General features: G+C 37.1%; 1 long non-coding RNA gene across 3 annotated transcripts in view; it reads left to right on the top strand.

Annotated features, from left to right (window-relative positions):
* The window catches only part of LOC126497011 (uncharacterized), a 207,765-nt gene that overhangs the window by 168,082 nt on the left and 15,472 nt on the right, over positions 1-24,211 (top strand). For 2 of the 3 annotated variants that reach the window (XR_007590503.1, XR_007590505.1), the window contains exon 7: positions 15,271-16,356. The exons of the other annotated variant lie outside the window; for it this stretch is intronic. This is a non-coding gene — a long non-coding RNA (uncharacterized lncRNA). Of the gene's footprint in view, positions 1-15,270; positions 16,357-24,211 lie in introns of those variants that run through there. 3 annotated transcript variants of the gene reach the window in all.

Below are 24,211 nucleotides of genomic sequence, written 5' to 3'. Positions count from 1 at the left end.
ATACCACAACAGAATCAATTAATATAATATGCAAATTTACTTAATTTAACAGTATATAACCATTAAATGTATCTTGGGACATAGTCATAGTTTAATATACGTTATTTAGTGAAACAAAGGAGGGTCATAAACATGTACAGTAAAATACATTTTTTAAAAGAACACAGAAAAAGCAAAGCTAATTTTTCATAAAAAAATCACACAAAATTTTCTCTTTTGAATTACTTATGGGCAACAGAGGAACTGCTTGTTGCCCGAGAATAAGGAAGATATTAGCACTGGGATGAAGAGTATGAAATAAAAATTAAATGCAAGTAGAAAGAAATTTAATGTAAATAATTCAGTGTAAGAAAGAAGATTTAAAAAGGTAGAAATTCTAAAATAATGAAGGAACACTTCCTGAGTTAAAATTCCCAGACTCAAAGAATTCCACGAATGATAAGTTACAGGACAAATGGAATGGGATCCATGCTTTAAATTATAAGTACAAAGAGAATAGTACTTTATCTTATAAACTCAGAAGTTCCTACTTCAAATGAGAGCTTGTCATCTCAAATACTACTTCTGCAACATGAGATGGGAAAGAATTCAATGTTAGGATATGAACTGTCTGTAGTGCTTTTGAAATTATTTACCCAAATTGTTCTTTTATTAGTGAGCCAATAATCTTGAGAATACATGTAACAAAATTCATAGAATCATTACAAAAATCAGTACAGCTTTAAAAAGAAAATTGAAACATTGTTTCACACAAATTCAATTTTATGGCCCCAAATTATGAAATTTTAGGCATTGATGTTCATGAGAACAGAATAAGGGGTGCTAATATGTATGACAAATCAGTGGAAACAAATTTAGAAATATTAGTACAAACTGAGACATTCCATCTGCATCATTGACTTTCTCCGATGAGGCAACAAATAAATGAAAATAAAATAAAAACCATAAACTGGCTTAATTTTTATGCATTATTATCTCAGCAAAAGAAGATGTCTGCTTCCCCGAGCTTACGTTAAAATGCATTTTTTCGAGACTCAGCTTTCTTTATCCCTTCTTATAATATGTGGCAAAAATAATGGAATAAATGATCTTTAAAGTATCACAACAACAAACATGTTAGAAAAGAAAGATTAAATAACTTCCAAGTCAATGGTAAAACCTAATTGATTCCAAAAGAAAGACAGTGCTAAATGGTTATTCATGGCCAAGGTCCATGTCACCAAGCTGCAATATAACTTCTTGACTCGTAAGACCTGATCTTTCTTGAAATCACCAAATGGTATTTTAAAGGCATTTAACTTCTTAAAGTGTTTGAATTTTTAAAAGAGTGTGGGGCTCTTACATTTCTACTTTGTTTTATATTGCAATATTAACAATGAGTTCATGGGGATGAACAGGAAAGGAGAGGTTATGATTTAGTAGCGATGTATTTGTGTGTGAAGCTGACAAGGAATCTGTTGTGCTGTCTACTTTTTGGTGAATTTAACAAAAGCCAGAATCATCTGGGGAAAAAGAACCACAACTGAGGCTATCTCTCTATCAAATTAGCCTGTGAGCACATCTGTACATCATTTCTAAAAGTTAATTATTGGTGTGGGAGGGCCCAGCTCACTGTGGATGGTGGTACCCCTGGGCAAATGGTCCTGAGTATATGTGAACGTGGGCTGAGCAATCCTTGGGGATTAAACCAGTAAGAAGCATTCGTTCATGATTTCTGCTTTAGCTCCTGTCTCCAGGCTCCCATGTTGAGCTCCTGTCTTGATTTTCCTTTATGATGGAATGAAACTGGAATACATAAGCCGAATAAATCCTTCCTTCCCTAACTTTCGTTTGGTCATGGTGTTTATCACAGCTATTGAAGCAAAGTGAGGACAAAGTGATATCTTTTCCTTTTTCTTTCTAATTTTCTTCCTGTAAAACTCAATTACTGTGTGTAGCTCATTAGTTTTCTGAATTGTTGACGGAATGCTACACACTCCGTTGCTTGTTTGTTTGTTTTCTGTTTTTTTATGTGTTTGTATGCATTGTGTATGTATCCATAATTACAGGTGTGTGGAAGCAGGTGTGCATACATGTGTGTGCTTTTCCAGAAGCTGACTGTTGATGGTAAAATATTTCTAGATTGCTTTCCACATCATTCACCGAAGTGATGTTTCTCTCAATGAAACACAGGTTTCACTGCTCTTACTCTGAGGAGTCAGAGCCTCTCCTTTGAAGGCTGGAAAACAGTGGATTGGCATGCTCGTCCAATATTTACTGGGTTTTGGGGGTACAAGATCTGACCATCACATGAGATCTTTAGGTACTTTTACCACTGTGCCGTCTCCTCAATCCTATCTGGTATCTTGTTTTTGTTGTTGTGTTTTGCAATTTTCTTTTGAAGATATTAGCACCTTGCTGTGTATCCCAGAATGACTTCACCCTTGCCATGTAGATCAGGCTAGCTTGCTACTACCAATCCTGTACCTGTGTCTCTTACGTGCTGGAGTTATAGAAGCCTTAGCCTTCCCCAGTAATTGAAATATTAATTTTAAAAGCTAATGAAAAACTGAATGTACTAGTAAAAATTTATAAACTCAGTGTCTGTATGCTGAAGCAGGAGTATTACTGCTTAAGATCTATGTTGGGAGACATAGCAGGACCATGTCTAAAATAATAATAATAATAACTATTATTATTATTATTAAGAAGAGTAAAAAAGAAATGAAATGGAGAAAGAAGAGAGAATGAGTAAAGGAAGGATAGAAGAAGTTATTAGAGAGACAGCCAATTTGATTTTCAAAATTAAATTTGTTAAAATATTATTTTTTTAATAATGGTAATCCCAACTTTTATTGGAAACATTTTCCCTACAATATGTTCCAATCATGGTTTCCCCTTCCTCTGACTCCTACAAGATTCTTCCCTATATTTCTTCACACACAACTCTATGCCTTTCTTTCTCTCTCTTTTTAAAAAGCAAATAGTCATACAAACCAAAACACACACAAACAAAACAAACAAAAACCAACCATATAGAAAACAATATTATACAAGCAAAAAAATTAAGAAATTTCACAAACAAAGCAGTATCAGACAAAAACTTTACTTGGAAGCATATTTAATACAGTTAGTAATACTTCATTGGAGAAACTTAAAATTTCCTTTGCAAGCAGATATCAATTTTAGATAACTTCTTGGTTGATGTGAGATCCCATGTCCATTTCCCCCTCTCAGTAGTAGGGCTCTAGTTGGTTTGAGCCTATGGAGTCTTTAGCATGCTGCCACAGGCTCTGTCAGTTCCTATGTCCATAAATCCTGTAGTACCTGAAAGACACCATTTTCTTGGAGTCATCTATTCCCTCGGACTCTTGCAGTTTTTTCTTTTCCTCTTCCACATAGTTTCCTGAGAGTGAGGAAAGAGAAATGGTGAAGTAATCCCATTTATGACTGAATATTGCAAAATCTCTCACTCTGTGGACACTGTATATTTGTGGATCTCTGTGTTAGTTCCTATCTACTGTAAAAGAAGCTTCTCTGGTTATGGAAGAATGAGACACAACCTATTCAAATAACGGAATGTCGTTATGAGTCATATTATCATTTCTTTAGCAAAATATTAGTAGAATTTAGTTTTCCTTAGTCCCACAGCCTATACTAGCTCAAGTTGTAGGCCACACGAGCAGGGTCAGGCAAGGGTTCCAGCTCATGAAATGAGCCATAATCTAACCAGAAAAGTTGTTGGTTACTCCAACAACATATGTGCCACTATCGCACTGGTATACCTTAAAGACTGATAACCATGGTAGGGCACAGGGAATGTAACTGGGTTGATGGGACCTTTCTTGAAAGGCAGCAGGCAGAGTGGTTTCCAATTCTTTTAATGCTAGTTAGAATGGATAAAGCCTCTAGTTAGGCACTGGCTTGACTTCTCCACATTTAGCGAGGCTCTTAGGAAAATAAAAAATGATGCTGCGGTGTGTGAAATCAGTGAATTGCCTCCAAGTTAGAAAGCATTTATAGTTTCTAATATTATGTAAAAAGCAAAAATAATAAATGAGTTGTGTTTTGAAAGGCTATTAAAATTAATTGACAGTTTACAGACTGATTTGCTTTATTTTCTGTTTAAATTTTTAATACATTTTGTTCAAATTAGCAGTAATTACCTTTTAGAGGTAGTTTTAGATTTAGAGCAAAATTTCTGAAAGGGAAGTGAGGAAAATTGCAGCATGGTATGTCTCCACGGATGGTGATACCCACATTACCCATATTCCCCACACAGAAGTTTAATGTGTATCATGGCCTCTTAGCCTGTGCTTATCATAAAAAGCTGAAGTCCATGATTTATGGTTTGGTCTTGGTCTTCTGTATTCTTCATTTTACTACTAATACTGATGTTTCTTCCATTTTATGTAAGGATCATTGAGTACAGCTTTACTCACTGACTTGAGCATCCTCTGCTTTCCTACCCATCCCTATCTTCCACCTAACCTTCTGGTGTTTTAAATCTTCTTGATTCTGCCTCTTCCAGATGGAAGGCCTCACAACATGAAGCATTTCCAGATTGGCCTCCTTAAGTAATGGTATGTCTTTGGAATTCCTCTAGGGTTCTTCATGACTAAAGGACTCTTAGGAGTGGTGGACAATATTGTATCATTTATGTATAGTATTGACTGTCCATTTACATACTGTAGAATATACTATGTCATCTTATGTACACATTTCATTTTAAAGTCTGGTAAAAAATAAACGATGCTGTGTTCTATAGAATCAATTTAAGCAGAAAGGTTTTAAGCCAAAGAACATGGTGAAAACAAGGTGGTACTCTCCTCAAAACTTTATCCCTGCAAAATAGGACTCATGAATTGGGAAGGTTCTATACATGCTACTGTGAGAGAATAGGAATTCTCACTCTCACCCAGCTGGGAGCCCTGAAAGCTGCAATAAAATTGCCCTGACAAGATATGTCTACTATTGCAATAGTGGCACAAATATTATGTGCATAAAAAGGAACTTACTGGTTGGATCTAAGGTCCCCCTCATGAGATGGAACCTATATCTGACAGTGGTTAAGGGGCTGTGTACCTATGGCCAGATAGGTCATAGACCCTGAGGGAGAAAGCAATACTCTCATTCTGCTAAATGGACATATTAAATTTACTCCTCATAAGTTATGTTATACTTATAGATCAGTGCATTTTTTGATATTCATCAGAGAAATTTCATCTTGCACTGGCTGGCAATTAATGTAAAGCCCCCAACTGTTCAACCTGCAGAGAACAAACAACTGTAGAGTGCTCAGCTTTGTACTCAACTTTAAAAGGAGCACTCACATCACACACACACAAACACACACACTCCTCAGGGATATTCATGGAAGAGGGGGTGAAAGATTCTAAGCATCTGAAGTAGTCAATAATACCAAAGGAATAGTGTTTTTCAGACATAATAGGGCAATTGCTAATATAAACTCACAGTGCCTATGACATTATACACAAGAAGCACAAGCTCCAGACAGAATATAAGAAACATAAGGAAGGAAGGTGCACATGAAAGCCTCCTTACCTGGTAGTTGTTGACAATTGATAGCTGTACAAAACAAAGTAGACATGACAAGGGAAGAAGAAAAAATAAATAGTCTTAAGTTAGGCAGGAAGAGTGGGGAGTGTGGAAAGGGGGTAAGTGGAATGGGTAAATATGTTTAAAACAATACAGAAGATAACATTTTTAAAGCATGCAACTCCCAAATTTTCTGAAAGTATCTGTTAATTCCAGGAATATTTTATTGATTTTAAGGAGTGGTATTTTCCCATAAAACATCACATCATCTTTAACTACAGAGAATTTCATTCTTTATTTGCCATTTTAAAATGATAATGCCATTGGCTTATAGTGTATTAATACATTAAAGAGTACTGGGAAGCAAGAAATTTAGACCTATGATGATCTAGAGAATAATCTTGTCCTAGCCTGGTTTGGGTTTGACATTAATACTTGTCTCCTAGAATAAGATGTGAACTCTGCTCCATTTTTAATTTTCTGAGAGTGTAGAATACCTACATTGGTTTTTATTCTTAAATATTGTCAAAGATTTGTCAGGGAAAATATCTAAGCCTGGAACTTTCTGTTTAAGAAGGTAATTAATTATTGATTCAGTTGCTGAAATGGCTAATAGGCCCAATCATTTTCTCTGCTTCTTCTCAAGTGAAGTTTTATCAGAATGTGTCTTTGGAGCAGTTGATCCACTGAATCTTGATTTTGGATTGGTGGTCATGAAAGTATCTAGAACACAGCTTTCTTATTGCTCTGACTGTTGTCTTTATGAGTAACACACAGAAGCTCACTCTTTTCCTTACTTTACTGAGCTAGGGGCTGACAATTACACTGATCTTTACCAAGAACCAGACTTTTGCTTTCTTTTTTGTGTGTTTTGATTAATTATTGAACTTCATGTTTTTAATTTCAGTGGATCTTATTGTACATTTTTATTATTAGTTTTCCCTTTCTAACTTTGAACTTAATTTTTTCTGGCTTCTGGAGCTTAAATTATTGATTTCAAATCGTTCTTCATTTCTAATGTATTTATTCAATGCTATAAATTCTCTTCTAAGCACTGCTTTTGCTGTGTCTAACACATTTTCCTAAGTTGTCTCTTTATTTTCACTAGATCTGTCCTGAGATTTCTTCCATGACCACGTCTTATTTGGAAGTGTGATGTCTCATATATTGGGAAACTTCCTAGTTTTCTCTCTGCTCTTGACCTCAGTTTCCACTCGGAAAAATGAAATTTCTCTCAAGGCCAGTATTTTGCAAGAAAACACGTTGCCTATTTTTTTTTTCCTTTTAACTCCTGGGAGTCCAACAAGGGCCTTGCATATGCAATGTAATAGTTCTACTGATGAACAGCCTCCCTAACTCTCTTTACAAAAGTTTATTAATTTGAGCCACATTTGCTGCTTCTTTAGAGGGCCCACTATCAATTCCCAGAAGCCACAAATGCCCTCCAGCACCTCCTACCCCATTTCCCTCCCAGCTCATGTCTCCACTTTTGTTGCTATTAATAAATCCCTGAGTCCCATTCGTGCCACCAAAGTCACATGGGAGATGGAGTATAAGAAGCCATGCCCTTAAAAAACAGTATCTCTCACTTCCTAAGCAGCTACCCATTTTCAAGAACTCCTCCACAAGGGGTGGGGCCATTCCTCTCTTTAGGTTGGAGTTTTGATTGGCTTCATCTTGAGCAGTTCTCATGAAAGCAACCACAGCTGCTGTGAACCATTGTATACTGCAGTCACATAGTTTCCAGAAGTCATCAATTCATAGTTTTCCTTCCCGTCCACCTGAACTCTTATTCTCTTTACATACTCTTCCACAACATTTCCTAAGCTTGAAGGGTGGACAACTGATACAGAGGAGCCATCTGAAAGTGAGCACTCAGAATTATTTATACTCAGCACGTTGACCAGTTTAGTGTCTATGCGTTAATCACAACCCACTGCATAAAGAAGCATCTCTGACCTAAGTTGTGGAGACACAAATCAATAGATAGTAACGTAAGTGTTTAGAAGAGTTTTCTTCATATAACCCTTGCTTCTGCTCTTCCCTGTCTCCCTACGCCCCAATCCCACTTCTCAATTTAACTCAGAGCATTCTCTAGTCTTTCATGTCATCTGTATACTAATGTCTTCTCTGAATATATTTTCCTTTGGGTTTCAAGATCATAGGTTTCCATGCTGCTTTTTAACATGCCCTTCCTTTTGGCTAAGCCTTCCTGCACTCCCTGTTCTCCATCACTTGCACCCATGTTTGAATCTTTCTGTCCTGATGTTCTCCTCCCAATTTTCATTTTGCCTGTATTTACTATCTTCCCATCCTCGATGCATGCACACCATGCCCTATTTCTAATTAGCACCCTTCCATATGCACTCCACTTAAACATAAAACCAAAATGTCAATGCTAGGATCCACATGTGAGAAACCTCATTTGTTTGTCTTTCTGAACTTGGGTATCTTTGTTCAATATAATTTTTCCAGTTCCATCCATTTACCTGAATATTTCATGACTGCAATTTTATTTTTATTATCAAATAATAGTCCTTGGTGTGTATACCAAAACAACATCATCTAAAGGTGTCCCTTTCCCAACACCAAGCCAATGTTGTTGACTGTTATTTATTATTCTCAATAATAGCAATTTCACTGGGGTGAAATGGAAGCTTATAGTGGTTTTAATCTTCAGTTTCCTGGTAGGCAAAGAATATTTGGCATACTTTAAAGTGTACTAGCCCTTTGTATCTCTTATTTTGAATACTATATTCTTATGAGCAACCAGTCATTGTATCTGGTACTCCACCTCCATGTTGGCTTTGGTCTTGTGGTGGGATACTGACACTTCACTAAGGTTTGATTTCCCTGCTTCCCTACCTAACAAATAAAGCTATTGAACAATTTCTATAGTGCATTGTTTTTTACTACTTGTGTATATGTGATAAAATGTCCATGATTTTAGTCAATTTTGACTGATTTGTTTTTCATTATTTAATTATAGGAATTTCTAAGAAATATTAAATACAAATTTTATTATATATATTATATATAACTATCTATATAGTTATATAGATATATAAAATACATAAATACTTTCCCTACCTTGTTGACTTTGATTTTTCTTTTCTTAATGTATGTTTAGAAGAACAAATGAGCTCAATTCTGCTTGCTCAATATATCATTTTCAATTGATAGGTACATGCTGCCAATTTGCTTCTTGTCAGTCTAGACATCTACTTACCTAATCCATTGATATATGCTAAAAACATGTTGTCATAGCACCGATAACATTGCAGCAACATTTGGAATCAGATAAAAGTCCTCTAGGTTCAGAGACTTCCTTCTATGTACAGAAGGCCTAGCTGATTTAGCCACAGCGACAACAGCTCTGTCTCCAATGGAAACAAAAGCCTCCCTTCCTTCAAATTCTTGGTAATGTTTTTGGTGCTTCTTTAAACTTCCAGTGTAAAATTTAGACTGCTTCTGAAAAAGGTGAAGAGTCCTAGTTCTTCTAATCTCTGAATGTTGGATATAAGGGAAATATAGAAAGCTTTGACGATAAAATGGAAGATGGCACCCTAGAAGTTTTGGATTATTTTGGATCATTTAGATGGGTCCAAAATTGAATCACGGGTGTTTTTTTATGTAAAAAAAAACACAAAGAAAATTTCATTTAATTAAACACAAACATGCACACAAACACACACATACACACACAAGGAAGGTTGGAAGAAATCTAGAAAGAGAAAGATGATGTTTGGTATCATTATCATGTACAACACTTTTTAAAGTACCTTTATACAATTTATTTTTGTATAAAGATATGCTTTTACTTCTATGAGTGAACTTGCCTGGCCATAGGCTAATCTTGTGTTTCGTGTATTGCATAAATGTCGAGATATTTCAGGCATACTGGGCACTCTCAACAAGTAATGCTTACTGTTTCCGCATCTTCCCCTGACCTTGCTGGTGTCCAATGTTTAGTGTCTATCCATCTAGTAAGTGTAATCTCTATATGGTTTTGATTTGCATTCATAAAAGGGTCAGTGGTATTGCATTGACTTTGTGTGTTTATTGTCCTTTTATACATTTTTTGGAGAACTTTCAGGTTAAATATTTTGTTCCAATTAAACTGCATCATCTTCCTTTATCCCCAGGTTGTGTAAGATCTTGTATACTTCATTCACTCTTGAGAGTTCAAAATTCCTTTTTCCCATGTTACCCCCTATCTTTCCCTCTTGAGAAAAAACACACAGTTACAAATGGCAATGAATTTATATGATTAACATGTCTTTCATCCAAGTCCCTGATTTTGGTGTCATTCTTTCTGAAGCTCTGTAACCCAAAGCTACGACTGCTTTACACTTATAGCATTTTAGGATTTTCAGTGTTATATCTTATATTTAGGATGACAATCCATTTGGAGTAATTTCTATATATTTATAAGTTAGACATCTAAATTCTGGGTAATTTTATTTACTTAATATCTTGTTTAAGGTTTTGAATTATATTCTTGGCTTTTTAATGCATATGTAACACAAATGTTACATTCAAGGGATTAAAAAACAACATGAATAGCAGAAATGAATTGACTTTTATGCAGCTGTTTAAAATTCAAAGACCTGGCCCAAACTAGATATAATTTGGCCAACTTATGAAAGCTACTTTTGTTGTAAATATTTAATTGAAGTTTCACTAGTTATATTTTAAAAGAGTTATTTGGTGGTAGAGTCATTGCCTTTTTATTATCTTGAAATATCCCCATTTTTTTTCATTTGAAAGAGTTTAACATCTGCTTATATGTGTGAAAAAAATGAATTCAGCAAAAAGATGCCAAGAGATCCCATAAGAGCAAGAGAGTTTTTGAAAGGTGAATTTTTGTCATTCATATTGTATCTAGTCTTTTATGCACATTCAGTACAGTGTTAGGGTATAGCTCAGTAGTACAGAACTTGCCTAGAATGAGCAGGGTCCTGGGTTCCATACACAGAACCAGCAAAAGAAACTAAAGGAACTTAAAAACACATCTCAAAGAAATTAGGTTTTACAGCTTACTTGCTTTTTAGGCAAACGGGTATGTGGTTGCCGCAACACCATTTTTTTGAAATGATTATAAGGATTATCTCTATTCTCACTCTGATTGTATTTACCCCTTATTCAAAGGCTAGTTGGCCTGACTATTGACCATAATCATGTAGATTTTAGGGAACTCTTCATTTTAGTCATTGAATTAACAAACTTCACCATCCCATGTACAACATAGCCTCCCCCACACCACTTGCCACATAACCTTACTCACACAGGTTCCACAGATTAGAACACTGATTTTTTTCTCGAGGTTGTGACTCAGTCAGCTGACTTTACTTGATGACATTCAGCAAATGGTTTTCATATTTTAAACTTTGTACTTACAAGAAAGCCTACGGGGTTGTGGTGAATAATTTTTAATTAAAAATCTTATGTGGAATGTATAAAACAATACTGAAACCTGCATATACCGTATCCCAAGTCAATAGTTATTTCCTACAAATATTGTCTATAATATTAATAAGAAAATATCATTATTAACTCATAAACATTCTAAAGAGCTCCATCATGATGGGAGTCTTCTTTTTGTTTTTTTTTAATTTCTAGACGGACTTTAAATTATACATGTGAATGAATGAGCACGTGAGTGCCAGTGCCAATGGAAAATAGAAGATTCCCCCTTGGATCTGAAGTTACAGGCAGTTGTGAGTCATCTGCTTTGAGGGCTAGGAATGGAACTAAGTCCTCTGTAAGAGCAATATAGGCTCTTAACCACTGAGCCACACTCCCTGATGTAGAATTGTTTTGCACACAACTTTTAAATTAGTTCCTAACCCAACCTTACCTCACAGATGTAGCCACCACTAATTTGTGTGGGACATTTATGGTTTGCTTTCTAAGGGTGCTATATTACTGAATTCCTGTTGTATACATCATTTAGGATGTGACTTCTGAATCAATGGAATTCTTTGGGACTCATTTGGTTCATTGTGCATTGTTAGTCATTAGACCATTGGTCATTTTCCTTATGGGCTAGCAATCCACAGTGAGATTTTGTAGTTCATTTATCCATTTGCTTTTAAAAATATATTATTTACTTGCTTAGGAATGTGTTAACCTTCATGTTTTGGGTTTTATATCGACATCTATTTTATTTCTCAGGGATAAATGTACAAGAATGGTATTGAATAACTGAAAGATGGCTCAAAAGATAGTTCCTTTACTTTTTTTAACTTCTGAAATGTTTTCATAGACAGTTATGGAGAATAAATAATAAAAAAAACAGAAACAGATATTGGGGTTCAACCTGAAGATCAGAAAAGCAAAGCAGCCAGCCCCTGGCTTTTACCTCTACCATGGACCAAACCAGAGATAATGCCTCCACGAAACCTCAGAATAAGACTTAGCTGAGACCCGTCTTCCCCCATCTTATATTACTCTCCAATGCTGGGATTAAAGGTGTAAACCACTACCACCTGGTGCCCATGGCTAACTAGTGTGGCTACTGGTATTAAAGGTGTGTGCCACCACTGCCTGGCCTATATGTCTGACCAGTGTGGCTGTTATACTTTCTCACCTTCAGGCAAGTTTTATTTATTAAATAAAAATAAAATATTATTACACGGTTTTCCCTGTTAAATCATCATAAGCAATATGCAAAGTATCCCGTTTCTCACCCACATTCTACCTTTCTTCTAATTCACCTTTTGATGGACATTGTTTATTTGTTGATGTTTCAGTAATACTGCAGATGTAAGGCTTCCCTGGGGTGGTAGGTTCTATTTCCCAGATGACTGAGAACCCTTTTAGACATTTGCCTGTTGCGTGTCTTCTCTGACAAAGTATCTCTTGTTTGTCACTCTTTTTCTACCAGATTTAAGTCCCCTACTAGCTCTCTGCTTTACATATTTACTCTCCTGATCTGTGCTTGCCTCTTCACCCATTTCAAAGAGTGTTATTTTTTATATAAATAAAATTCTATGAGAATGATTAAGTCTGGGCAATCCTATCTCCTTTCTTTTACACCTATTATTTATTGTAGTGTTGGTAGATGCAAACTTCTACTATTTTTCTTGACAGCTATAACTGATATGTATGAACAATATTGATCTTAATTTAGTTTAGTTTAGTTTAGTTTTGTTTTTTGAGACAAGGTTTCTCTGTAGCTTTGGAGCCTGTCCTGAAACTACCTCTTGAAGACCAGGCTGGCCTTGAACTCACAGAGCTCCACCTGCCTCTGCTGCCTGAGTGGTGGGATTAAAGGCGTGTGCCGCCGCCACTGCTCAGCTTTTAATTGTTTTCTTTATTCTCTTCTCTGATACCTACACCTGGTTTGGGTTTGAAGGTTATCATGGCTTCAAAGACTGAGCTGAGGAGTGTTTCCTTCCAATTTTATTTTTTATGTATTCTGCTAGTACATGTGTGTGTGTGTGTGTGTGTGTGTGTACACAATGAAATATATCCACTCTACTCACCATAAAAGTTTATTTACTCCGTCTCACATACCCTCCTCCCAACTTCATATTGTCATGTTCTTTCTCCTCCTCTTCCTCCTCTTTCTTCTCCTCACTTTTCTTCCTTTTGATAACCCATTAAGTCCAGTTAGTACTAACCATGTGTGTACAGGTGTGGGACCAACCACAGAAACATTGGAAAACAAAACATGATTGAATCATCTAAAAGGAATGGTTTTTCTTTCCCTGTACAACCATCTGCTGCTGCTGCCTCCTTTTGACAAAAGCCTAGAGAAGGACTCACATTTCTCTCTAATCAATGAACCTTATCTTTTCTTTGGGGCGATTTTTGAGCTGCTAATTTATTCTCCTTGTGTAACCCACCAACATATTTCCTTCTTACCCTGCTGTCTTCTATCTCTGTGCTAAAGTTAAGGCTTGGAATGCTGAGATTGTGAATAATTGTTACCGATTTTTTTTTAAATGGAATATTCCTAGAAGATGGGGCTTTTCTTTCAGGACAATTTTGGCTTTGGCAGTGGATTCTACTGAAGCCCAAGTTCTGACAATGTTCTGGGTTGCATTCTTTTAAGTGACCTCAGCTGCATCCTAATCCCCATACACACAGTCTGCTGGCTTCTGAAATTACCATTGATATGAGGCTTATCTATAAATTTATCATGGTACTTGCCAAAGGAGAATGTCAGTGGGCCATATTCAAAGCCTGTGACCTTCTTATTCTTGATCAAATTTGGGCCATTATAAATATAAATTCTCTATTTTGTTACATGCCTGTGATTAATTTCCTTAGAAGGGACATTTTGAATTTGTCAAATTTACCAATATTTTCTGTACATTGGTTCAGCTGTTTCCACAGAGACTCATATTGCATTGTTCCAGAATACCAAACTGCAGGCTACTGTTGTTCTCTGATTGATCAGTTACAACAGGAGAAAAAGAAGCATCCTAAACACCCTTAAGTAATGTCAAAGACTCAGTGCTGTTGTATAGTAGAATTGTTGCTTCTCCCTTTTTTTCTTTAAATAGTTTGAATTTCAAAGCTCCTTCTGGGTGTGAGTGTCACACTGTCCTATATGGCAAATTGAAGGGTTAATACGGTAAGTTCAAATCAGTTGGGCTAGAGGTGCTCAGCAGGTAAAGGCACTTGCCTCTAAGCCTGAAGATGTGAGTTTCATCCCCAGAATGCATATAATAAAGATATCTGACTCTCAAAAGTTCTTATCTTAACACACACAGAGAGAGAGAAAGAGAGAGAGAGAGAGAGAGAGAGAGAGAGAGAGAGAGAGAGAGACAAAGAGACATACACACACCCACACACATGTAAAAAGTTTGTCTTTGTGCTCGCATTTGTTTGACTGGTTAAACTGCCAGCACATATTTTTCTTATTATAAATCATTCCAGAGCCTCTTCCAGTCCAAGGAACTGAGGACAATATGATCAATGCCTATACATCATCACCACACTTAGCAAATTAAACCACATCAGTCTTTTCGATCCCACGACTTCATAACCTCCTTAAAATTTTGCATCCCCAGTCATATTTTCCAGAAAATAACAGATATTTTAGTAGTTCCTATTAAATAGATTAAGCGGAACAGAGGACTTTGACTATGGTTGTTTCCCTTGAAATTGATGTACTAGACCTTCCGCGTGATTCCACAGCATCGCTGTGTCGAACATGAGCAAGCATCGGGGCTGATGGTGGTCTCTGAGAAAAGCTGTTGCATCAGCTGTCAGCTCTATTCACATCCCCATTTGCACACACTGAAAGTATCATGTCAGTGAGTTTTTGATTTATGAGGGCAGCGCGAGACTTCAAATAAATAGCAGGAGTAAACTCCCTGGTCCGAGTTGCTTTCTGTTTTTAATATTGTGGAATCCATTTGAATACAGGACTTTTTTTTTTTGTAATCCCTCAAACTAACATTTGTGTAAAAGTCACCTGATCAGGGGACCCTAAAGGATGAAAATGATTTCACATTTCCATCCATCCTTTCTCCAAGGGATTGTAAGAATTGCTGATTCGCGGGATGTTTTTAACCAGAAACACAAGTCCTCATTTCCAGCAAATGAAAACCAAAGAAACCTGTAATTGTGAATTTCACCCTGGTGTTCTTCATATACCATATATATATAAGTATTTCTGCTAGTCACTTTTGTAACATGGGTATTGTTGCCAATAATAAAATGACATACTGATTTCCCTACTGTCTTTGATCATATTTTACTCGTTTTCTTTAGGAGGAGCCCTAAGCTTGATGAATACCCTACATGTCTACTAGACAACTCAGTATTGATCATGCTGGATCCTGTTACTTGATGCTGTTTGTTCAAACTGTGACAAGTGGCTTACTCCAGTATTTCCTTCTGAGTAGTCAATAAGAAGAAGATGAACATATTAAAAATTTTTTCCTGGTACTGTATAGATGTCTTGGTTGTTATGAATACTGATATTCTTCCAGAGGACCAGGGTTCAAATTCCAGCATCCACATGCCAGCTTACAATTGTCTGTAACTCTAGTCTCAGGGAATCCATTGCCCCCTTCTGGCCTGCATAGGCACCAGGCAGGCATGTGGTGCACAGAGAAACATAGGCACAACAGCTCAACACATACAAATAGATAGATAAAATTAAAGAAAACATTTCAAACATGTACTTCCTTTGTGAATCTCCTTTACACAACAATCTAAGTCTGCCCAGTTGTGAATTCAGAGCACTGGATTAGAGCTGGGCCCTGCAGGAAATGAACCCATAGAGTTGTTAGTTAGCCTTGGAGGTAGGGAAAGAAGAGAAATGAGTCCTAAGAACAGATGTGTCCTGACACAAACAGAATACCCAATGAGCAGATGTTTGTCTATGCTGGGAAAGCACATGGGTCTCTCTTGAAGAAGAGATATAGATTGCTGGGGCCTAATTCAAGACACTTTCTTACAGAAGTCTCCACAACTGATTACACTTTTGGATATCTTGCTTTCAGCTTTCAATTTGTCACTGATCCTTGGATAGTTCATCACAGGTATATCCAGATCAGGACAGGTTTTCTTCATTGAGCCTGGAGTTTTAAGTCTTCCATTAGGTGGTGATAAGTGGGCATGAACAGTATGATACTTTAACACAACACACTTGACTCTCAAGTCTCAGCTTTTCCCTGTCACCCCAGGTTTTCCTCATCTTAGCAGATGTCTCTCTATTCAAGCAGTGGTTCTTGTAGGAAGCTGGGATTTATTCAGGGTTGCTTCCTCTTCTTCCTCATATCTATTTATTAGTAAATATACTTGACCTTATTGTCTAAATATATTCACATTTATCCACTTTTACTGCTCCTGTCTAAGCTCAAACATAATATTATCTATTGCCTTCTACTCTATTTTTGATGATATATTTTCTAAAATTATTTTAAATCTTAATTAAAATTTAATTGGTGCATAAAAACCATGAAAGTTGTTCATGTCAATGTATTAATGGGATATTTTGATACATGCTTAACATTTAATAGTGTTTAATCTGGTTAACATGTCTCTCTCATCAAACATTTATCATCTATCTGTGATAAAAATATTCTGAATTTTTTCATCTACACTAACGTTTATGCTGCTTTACAACAGCACTTAGATTCTTGCTCCTATTCAAGTCATAGTACTTAGTTAATCTTGCCCATCCTCACCACCCTGCCCCCATTGAACTCAATTTCTGTGACGTTTGCATAGTCAGATACCTAATGTGAGTGATCCAGGATGACATTCTTGTGGCATGAGTCATAGAATGTCATTCTTACCCATAAATTCCTTTTTTTCTCACAGTATGTTCTTAGGTATAATGCATGCCCTACAACACCATGTAGAAGCCGACTGCTTCTCAAAATATGAGACCTCAGCACCCGTACCTTCCTGACCTTAATCTTCATGACATGCATTGAGCCAGGTCTGGTCTCGGGATCTTCTCAAGCCCTGTATCTATTCCAAGAATTTTCTGCCAGACATCTGGGGCTTCCTTCTTTACTTCCTATACATCTCCATTCAAATATTACCTAAAGCTCTTCTGATGCCTTTTCTAAAATGATCTCCATTTCCCTGCATTCCTCCTGTCTTCTTCATTCTTTTTTAATATGCTGTCCCTTTAGATAAACTTAATGAATAAGATGTGAAGGATTATTAAAAAGTTATTTAATGTATCTGTAAGAAAAATACACTGCTAAGCAAATCATGAACTAATTCATTCTTTCCTTAGGGTTTTTATTTTACTCTAATAAATGTTCATTATTAAATTTGCTGCAACATAAATATCTAACACCTTCCACATTCCCAGTACAAATCATGAATTATTTTAATCCCCCTTCCTTGTTCCAGCAGGTACACATTCAAGAACTTCCACCAGCATTCCTTAAAAAACACCTTGCTATTATTAGCTTTTGCATTTCATCTGAGCCTGGTGGCCCTTATACAAGTTGTGATGGATATACCTCATAGGAATATGATAAACACCCTGGCATATCCCTTTTTTTCCTCAGGGAAAACCCGGGTGCCGAAGAATCATAGACCATTTAAAAACAGTCATGAAACCCACACACGAACAAACTTGAGGAGAAAATATGATCAAAGTGTCTTTAAAGGCAACACCCGCTTCACTTGTAAGACAGACGCAGAAGGGGGCACCGTGAACTGCTTTCTATTGCCTTCCATAAATCACGTAACCACTTTCTCTCTCCTCCGAGTTACCCAGACACCTGGGAAATGCCAAGAGATCTCATCATGCCATTCCAAAGTTTCTTCCTTGTGTAGTCAGGGCTGAGCCCAAACCTCTGCCTCTTTATTCCTCATCTCCAGGAGGTACTGCTGCTTACCCAGACATAGAGACAAGTAGAACTTGGGTAGTGAGTCTTTCAGCCCTTCTCAGAAAGAAAGACACAGTGGTGAAAGTCAGGAATCCACCCCATCAAGAGAATCATATTCTGGAGAATGTTCAACAGGCTGCTTCAGTCGGCCCTGACCCCTCATTTGAATTCAGAGGAGCCCAAAGAACGACTACATGTCCAGGACCATCCCTGGGATTCCATTGCTCTTCAAGCTTTCCTCCAGAGCCAGCCAGGAAGAATCTGAGTGAACAAAGGAGTCTTGACTGAAGGGGAACCCCCAAAAAATGCACAGATTGCTTTGACAAACGCTAGCTTGGAGGAAGTCCAGGGTGATGCACTTTTATTAACAGAATATCTTCATACTCAGCTGACCCCAAAGGCAAGTTTTTGGATAGGGAAACACTTTCTAATTGAAATAATAACCGAAGCAAGGCCCAACTGATGTGTGATCGATATCTAGGGTGCTAACTGGACTTGAAAATCACAACCCATTTTTCCATCCCCAAATTAATAATGAAAGGAAAAGAAGTGTGCTATTTACACCATCAGCAGAAACAACATTTGCTTGCTCTCCTGCAGACTAGACCTAAATAATGCAAGGGAGAGCCATAGAAAAGTCACCGTTTTAGATTCCCCTTTTCTTTTCTTCCATCCAAGGTTCCAGAATGGCACAGGGAGACACTGCTGCCAATTCTTTCTTTATTTAAAATTTGGATATTTTGGCAATCATGAATTTTTGCATTAGTTTTGTATTTTAGTACTGCGTTAAAATAACATTTATCTTGACGACTGAGGGATTAGTTATTACTCCCTAAATTTTTGTGTCCAAGGCAAACAAATGCCTTACTCATCTCTGGCTTGCTAGTTAGTATTTATTTTACTAAAAGATTTGTGTTTCTGCCATGGCCAGAATTGAGCTGATCTGGTTTTTAGATATTAAAAAAGATATTGAAGTTTTAAAAATGCTTCATTTCCACTGAAAGTTAACTTTATTCAATCTGACTTCTTTATTTTCTCCTTTTGCATTATCTACACATTTCTTCTTATTCCCAAATATTGAACTGCTGCTATGTTTGGCTTTTCTGTCCACCTTTTAAGATGGGACATCGAATATCTTCCACACACATTTTAACAAGTTTATGAGGTACAGATATCATGAACTTGGGTTGATGACAGTTCCTGCCCACATAAACATGTGTTTTTATGTTTTGACACATAAAAACAACAAGAAGAAGGCATGCAGATTTATATGCGGGGCCTCATCTTGAGGTACACAGACAGGAAGTAGTTAACTTTTGGCAATCCACAAGGGATTAAGAAGAGAAGTTAACATAATTTATGTGGGGTTTGTGTGAGCTTGAGTTGAAAGAAAAGTGAGGAGGGAGAAGAAGAAAGGGAAGGAAGAAAGAATCTGTTTTCAGACCTACAGTTAACATAAAATTTTGTTGTTGTCTACTGTGGCATATGCTTGAGGGTTCTTAAATTTTTTTCATTTGTTTTCTGAGTAACATTGGTAACCCATGTCTCTTTCACTATGTCCAATATTAAAGCAAGGTGCTTAAACAGTTACTGGACAGTGTCAAAGCAAGGAGAAATACAGTAAAATAATAAGCTTAAGCCTTCTAACTTTTCTATTTTGTTTTTTAATCTATCCATTATAAATCTCTGGTGGTTGTCTAAGTACCTATGACTCAAGTTAATGACAAAAAGCTCTAGGCTCCAGACATTGTGCAGAATACTTCCTGAACAAAGACAAAAGTTCAGAATGACTAGCAGGTGGATTAGCTCTCCATCTCATCTACCTTAAACTATCTAGGCTCTATGATAAGAAGACAAGGCTGCAGGCCCTGCTGTCTGTCACTTACACTGCATGCGTAATCTTGGAAGACAGGTGTCTTAACTCAGATTGCCCTGTATCATCTGCGCATTCTCCTCAACACCAGGAAAAAGCCGTAAGCAACTTTTGATGGTCACAAACTGCCATTCACTCAAAGCACGGTGTTCACACCAATTGCGGGAAAGACACAATCACCCGTGGAAAACACAAACCTCAGTATCAGTTCCATCTAATATCCTCATGCAATCGCTCTCCCTGACAAAAGTTGCTACATTTCTCTTTGACGTTCTACATTCCAGTTAGGTCATTTGTGGTCCGAACAGTAAATGAAAAGCCCCCACTCCTGAATAATTTGTATTTTCAACTGCCCACCATGTGAACAGTGTGACTGTCCATGTTGTCCAGTCCCACTGCACACAGATAATCCTTGGTCCAATCTGCCTATGCGACCTATGCTGTGCAAGTCACTGGGCGTTAGCAGCCATCGGTGCTCCAGAGTCACTGCTACAGAAGCCACAGTTCACATGACCCTCATTTACCAAAGGGCAACAGCAGAGAGACTGGTGATTCAGCTATACCTCAGAGAGGTCACAACAGCCTTCCTTCATGGGAAACCGTGGAATTTCTCCACTAAATATGAAAAAAAAAATCATATACTGAGATTTATTATGATTCAGGGACGGATGAAACTTTCAGCCATAAAATGACGACGGAGAAGAAGAAGCATCACCTGATTCCTTGTCATCCCTCAACCTGTAAAACAGGGGGCCACAGCGCACAGGAAGTGCCTAGGCGAGACAGGAAAGCACTGCAGTCAAGGATGGAAGGCGCACTGGAAACAGCCACTGATGATGGCAGCAAACACTGAACCAACACGAACCAACACGGAGACTGCCAAGGCAGGATTTCCCCAACCGGTGACACCACGCCATTTCCACTATGGGAAAGGAAACGCTTCGCAAATTCAGGGAAAATTTGGATGAAAAAAAAAATCTAAAACATTAATAGAGAGGATGAGTCTGCCAAGGAAAGCTGCTGTCTCACTCCTAATGAGTTGAAGAACTTGATTAAAGAGAAACTGCTAGCACGGAAAGCACTTCTCCAATTATTAACTAATCATTATCAGTTAATTACTATTAACTAACTAATAATTAACTGGCCGTTATAATTATTACTCATTATAACTAATTGTCATTGGTTATTGTGGTTAATCTCTCGCTGTGCCTAACTTCTAGATCAAATTCTATTGGCTATTTGTTTGCACAAAGGGAAGACTGGCAAGTACTGGGGCCGGGACTGGCCACGGTCCGCCACATCCTTTGCATGTGGGAGGGGGAGGAGGGTCCTAGAATATCTTTAGTAGACTGCCGGAAACGTGAAGTTCCTGAAGATTAAGCAAAGCAGAATTCACACTGAAATCTGCTTCAAGAAAAAGCAACAACAACATTGTTTGGAAAATAAATAATTATAGGCTGTCTCCTGTAAGCGGATAAACATACATTTGGATTGTTGCGATGTAAACTTGGTTTTGTTATGAATTCTCATTATCATTTTTTTTGTTGTTTTTTATACACTGTGTGTGAAATTGGGTCTTTGGATTTGATGGTTAAAGTGAAAATAGGGAGACAGACATTCCGGATATGTGGGAAGATGGCAAGAGGACAGGAGCAGGAGGTGCTGTCCCCGGGCCTCTGGTGAGCCACACTGCAGCCTGGGGAAGACACAACTGCTGCCTCCTGCTGCGGGCCTGGACTGTGAGAGGCGTGCATGATGGGAAAATGTGAGGATGAGCATACTGGTATTATTGTAAGGTGTGTGTAGGTATGTGTGAACATTTGGGTGTTATATCATACATGACTTGTGACATTCACTGGGACTCGATAATAAAGACGTTATACTAATTAAAACACTTCTATTCAGTTTTTTTACAATTGCATTGGGGATTTTTGAAAGACAAAATGAAATGAACAAACAAACAAACAAAATAGCAACCAACGTTCTGCATCTTGCAATCAATTGTTCTTAAGAATACTTAAATTAAATTAGCTTAAATCAGATGAGTTGTGTTCAGTGTTTAAACTTACCACTCTAACAACTTAATAGAAAATCGGGGCAAAAATGTTATGTACATTTAGAGTCTTTGAGGTTTTTTCTACAATAGGTTCCTGGAAATGGAGGAGATTTTGCGATCTATTTCTACCTTAAGATGCTGTGTACCTATAGAAGATGCTTCCTCATTTTAAAATGGTACTCCCTATGTCTGCTTTTGTGTCTTTATATGTTTATATATAGGAGGTAAATGGGAAAACACTTGAATATATTATAAGCATAGTTATATTTCAATATGCAAGCATTTATATACAAACCTGTCCCATAATGACTTTCAACATATTTATGCAAGATAATATGAAAATAAACACAACCTAAACCACAAGTTGCTAACTGAAAGTTCTATATCTTGTGTAATAACTTATTAGCTTACCTGTTCAATAAATTTTAAGACTATATGTATTTATTCGATTAACATTTGCTAATCACCAACTTACTACAGAGCACTGGTTGGATATCAGAGAAACAAAGACAACATGTCCATGATGCTACATACCCTAGACCTTGTAGGGCCATTTCTAGTGCTTTAAGAAGAGCCTCATCATGTCTCCAAACATTTCTCAGGAGAGGCAGTGTATTCCAAGAGTGATGAACCTAGGGGGACACAATGCAGCCCACGCTGCTCTGGGGATGGAGGGCACAATGCAGCCCATGAAGGACAACCTGAACAGTCCCGAAGTGCAGGACGCTGACCTAGGAGAGCGGCCTCTTAGGAAGAAAGTGCTAATCGTCTTGTCTTTAATCACTTTCACGTCTTTTAGTAGCTAACTGCTCTCACAAGCCTTTTGCCTTACCAAAGGCTCTAATCTGGATCCTTGTTATGTGTGTGTCTATTAAATAACTATGAACAGATACTGTGGCCCTTTATCAATGTATTACAAATATGGCATTTTATTCTTTATACATTGACATCCACTTTTAAGGGGTCTGATTTTTCTCCATCTGTTTAAAAATATTATTAAATCTTTAGACGTAGCCTTGCTAATTCAGTAACTATTTTGTTACATTAGACAATTGTATAAGTTAATACATCTCTTTAATGTTTTTGGAAGTGACTGAAAAGCTCAAATACTCTTTTATTCTAACAAGGTATGTAAATGACCTTTAAACTAATAAAAAGATAATCAACACCACTATTATGAAAGAGCAATCGAAGAATTGTGTTAAAAGGGCTACTGCACTCTACTACAGCCTTGACGAAGCATCTTGAGACAAAGTCACAGACAGAAATTGCTGTGGCCAAGATGACGAAGACATGCCTCCATAGGCTCATGTCAACTAGGACCCCAGCTGGGGACACCGTTTGTGGAGATTCTGGAGCCTTTAGGACATGGAGTCTTGCTGGAGGAGGAACATCCCTGGGATGAGTCTGAGGGTTTATAACTGTGCTCCACATTCCTTATGCTCCTTCTTTTTCCTGTGTGACTGAGATGTGTTCTCTCAGCTTCCTGATTCTGCCATCACCTATTTCCTGACACTATGACCACCTTACCTTCTGGACCCATAATTCCCAACCATTCTCCTTTAAGTTGCTTTTCGTAATGGTATTTTATCACAGCCACAGAAACTTCATTAATCCAGAAAGCGAAGTGGTCACTGTGGAGTTTGACTGAGGGGGGGACTCCTGCTCCATAGCTAAAATGTTTTAGTCTGTGAAAGGAACAGCGCTGATGGCTGCAGTCCTGCGAATATGCTCAATTTTCTTCAATATTGCACTAAATAGGGTATAAAAGTTATGAATTCTATATTCTGTGTACACTCACACATTAATACAATTCCTATCATAGAAAACAAGGAAAGTCTAGGAAGTTGTCATTATCAAGATGTGTGCAGTGTTCTTGACAGCTGACTGTGATATGGTACCATAAAGAGGGTCCTAAAACAGAAAAGTGACCTGAGCTAGGCACTGAAAAAATTTGAATTGTGTGGGTTTTCATGAATAAACATTACTCCATTAATTATGAAAAGTGTGCCATACTATTGTATGATGTTACTTTAATGTACAGCATTGGAGAGCTTTCTACTATTTTGCAATTTCTCTACAAATCTAAATTAATAAACTTTCCTTTTGAAAAGTGAAAAACCAAAGCCTAAGTAAGAGGACAGAACAATTACAGACCAAATTGAGTCAACATTTTAGGTCTTCAGAAAAATTCAACTACTCTTAGTGAAAGTTTTGAAAGATGCTCAGGCATCTCTGTAAGAGTACATGCACATACAAAGAAGCTTAATAAATTATAAATAGTAAAACATGAGAGTAATACAATAAGAATTTCCATTTCAAAAGTAAACTGTGTATTCAAACACCTAGATGATATTCAAAAGAATAGAATATAGGTAAGGAAATTTGGTAAAAATATAACCACAATGAAAAAAATGGAAA

Source organism: Alexandromys fortis, unplaced genomic scaffold, assembly GCF_014885135.2.
Source record: "Alexandromys fortis isolate MF-2015 unplaced genomic scaffold, M_Fortis_MF-2015_v1.1 scaffold_20, whole genome shotgun sequence".
NCBI lineage: Eukaryota > Metazoa > Chordata > Mammalia > Rodentia > Cricetidae > Alexandromys > Alexandromys fortis.
This window is presented reverse-complemented; position numbering and strand designations above follow the sequence as displayed.